Raw genomic sequence first — 3,778 nt, forward strand, 5'->3', positions numbered from 1 at the left:
ATTATTATTATTATTATTATTATTTTTAGAACAATTTTGATATATAAAAGTAATATTACTATTGTAATAATATTGAGAGATTTGGGCAAATGAAAATGCAGCTACCAAAAGTCAAAAGCAACGAAACACATTGTCACTAATACCCATTTGCAACAGTGCAAAAGTGATGATATAATAAGTTAATAACTCACTCTGGTCTCTGGTCAAAGGTTTTGGTTTGAATAAGTCTTGTTCCTTCTGCTACAGTGTTATTACTACTAATAATAAATGGACATTCAAATATTTTATTTTGTTAATTTTATCTCATATATAAATTGAGTTAATAATATGCTTTTATTATTATATTAAATAGAATGTCAAATTTGCATACAATATATATAAGGTGTATAAATATTATTTCTCATTTATTATGTATATTGACTCATTTATTATGTATATTGACTCAGTATATGAAAAATAAATACATTTCAATAGAAAAAGAAAATAGAAAAGACAACTCCAACTTCTTCTATATTTTGAATAATAATTTATAATATTATATCTTTAGTAATAATTTATCAATTATATTTTGTGTATAATTTGCGCGTAATTCATTGTAACTTTTAAAATAATTAATTGCACCAAATACCGATAACTCACTCAAGAGAGTTTTAATTTATTAGTTATGCAAAGTATACTTTTATTCAATTCGAAGAAATCAAGAATTTGTCATATTTAAAGAGAACAAGGGAACTAAAAGATCGGCCAAAAATCAGCCAAAATGTGTTTGGGTTCCATGAAAAATCGGATTTTGGTTTGTGCTCCGTGATCTCAGGAGCAGCTTTTAAACATATTATTCAAAAAATGATTTTAATTAAACGATTTTGTTTACTTTTTAGCTGGTCACATTTTAGTTCCATATACTTTTTCTATTTAAAAGTAAGATCAAAACATATTATCCCTAGGTTACGTTGGCCATAGAGTATTCCGTAGAAATTCTATCAAAACAATGAAATAAATTCCAGCTTTACATATTAATAATATTTTTAAGTAGATAACTAATTAATTAACTAGTCAAAAATAAAAATATAAAAAAAAAATCGATTGACTGTTTCATATGTAAAATTTACGCAACTGAGTTATGCATCACTTAATAATAATTAGTTTATAACTGTTTTGAACACAACTTGATTAAACATACAACGGCATGTCAATTTTAAAGTTTGTACAGTATACTAAATAACAAACAGTTTCCACCTAACCCTACCAACAAAAAGATTTGATAAAATATATGTTTGAATTCAATTTTATGTTATCACCTTTTCATAGGCGGCTATCATACATAATGCCTCATACATTTTTCTTTAATTTGGAAAATAATGTTTCATATTTTTTTTTTCTTTTTTTCTGTTCACAGCCTATATATATATAAACTTACACTATTGGTTATTTGTGTACATTTTGTTAAATAACAAATAAATTAAAATTTCACAAAATATTTTACAAAAAGCTTAACTGAAGTTCGTTGACAAGTTTCTAAAAGTTAATATTATGACGAATGCATTTTTTTTTATAGGGGTGAGCACGGGTAGCGGGTACCCGATTACTCATTCGAATCCGAACCAAATCAATTAAATTGGATTTGAAACCAACGGGTAATCGGGTCCAACCTGAACCAAACCGATAGTTTTTGTTAGTAATTGGTTTGGGTATCGGTTTTGGAGGTGCAGAACCTGAACCAACCCGTGAACCTGATCATATATTAATTAAATAAAAAATATATATGATTTTTCCATTAGACAAAGATTATTCACTATTAATATGTTTGGATTTTAATGAGTTTAGTTTTTAATGTATTTGATATTTAACATGTTTGGATTATTTCTATTGATATTACATGTTTATTGTACTTGTTGAATTTTTAAGATAAAAATTTGGTTTTTTTTTATGAATTTCAAAGTCATTGGGTATCCAATTACCCGAACCGAACCAATCCGTTCTTAATCGGTTTGGTTTGGTTCAGGTTCATATACAAAAAAATATAAATTCGAACCAAACCAAACCAATTATATTTTGATCGGTTCGGTTCTAATTTTACCATGAACTCAAACTAAACCGACTCGTACTCACCCCTATTTTTTATGGTGGAAACTCAAGTGAAGTCGACTTCACGTGAAGTTGATACCTGAAAGTCGTTAGATGATTTGACTAATTTTTTATCCAACAGCTCTCAGATATCAACAACTTCACGTAAAGTCAACTTCACATGCGTTTTCACCTTTTTTTATTTGATAACAATTCTCTCGTCATATTCTGCTTATCAAAAAACTATTATGTAAACTAGCGGCTCACCGGACGTGCCTGTTGAGCCGCTTTTCTATTGAGTTTAAGAAATTAATTTTATATTTTTATTTTAAAATTATAAATTTATTAATAATTAAAAATAAATTACAAAAAAATAAAATATCTTAAATTATTTAACATGTAAAATATTAAAAAAATTTAAATTAAAAAATAAGATTAAAAAAATATTAATTTGCTATTATCTATAACAATATATAATGGCAATACATGGGTTTGGTGTCCAAAATTTTTTTCCAGTTTACCCTTTCTAATCAACTTCTCCACTTAATGTCAGTTATCTCTGAAAAACTCCCATTACTCCACTTGCCCACTTGACGTCATTTTCACATGTTACCTCTTATCCATTTTTCTCTTCTCATCTCATCTCTTATTAATACTATTGAATACATTAATAGATTTTAAAAATACATTAGACTCATGCCAATAATAGATTTGCTTTTAAATATTCAGATATTCATAATAATAATAAAATTGGTCCAAATTTAAGTAATAGATAGAACGGTAATGATATTAGTGGGTATAAATTATCATTTTTTAAAAGCTTTAATTCATATTTAGTAAACTTTTAATTATTTCTAATATACTATGTTACATATATTTATAATACAGTGTATTATGGTTGTTAATTGTTCACTTAAAAAATTTATACTATTAATTTAATATTTGAATTTTTTTAAATATTTAATACCTAAAAAATCTAATAATTTGCTAGCAGTTTAAACTTCTATATATTCAAGGTCTTTCGCTGGTAACATTTAAAATTTAATAATTATTTAAATAGATGAGTTAACAGAGATTACTCAATTAACTTAACTCGATTTTATTTTTATTTATTTGAACAATATGAATTGTGGTTGAAAGAGGATAGGGGACCTTTTGGTTAGAGCATGTGATGCATTGCATTGTAATATGCAATAATGGCATAGATAGCTTCCTCTTTTGAAGTGTTTGTTTTTGTATTTTGATATTCAAACAAAGACGGCAATACCCATAAAATTAAATCTCACAATCACTAATATTAAGGTAGTGTGAAGAAGCAACTTTGAGATCTCATAGAAACTAAAAATGGGTTGATGATGATTTTTTATGCCAACATACATGCCCAGAATTCCATAGATATATACATTATTACAACAGAAATGTTTGGTAACTAAAGAAAATCAGCCAAAAACAGCCATAACTTGACTTATTTAGCATTCATTAATTGTTGCGACAATTAATTAATACTAAATAAGGTAAGTTCTGGCTTTTTTTTTTGCCTACCTAACATTACAAAGTTAGAAAACATGTGTATCATCTAACAACAATAAGGGCAACATTATTTCAAGGTTTCTTTTCTTTCAGTGCCACTATAATAGTACTTACAGAAATATTTGATAACAAAAAAATATTAATAAAAATTTATCAAAATTTATTATTTATTTTTTGTTTTATT

The sequence above is a fragment of the Arachis ipaensis genome, chromosome B07 (genome assembly GCF_000816755.2).
Source record: "Arachis ipaensis cultivar K30076 chromosome B07, Araip1.1, whole genome shotgun sequence".
NCBI lineage: Eukaryota > Viridiplantae > Streptophyta > Magnoliopsida > Fabales > Fabaceae > Arachis > Arachis ipaensis.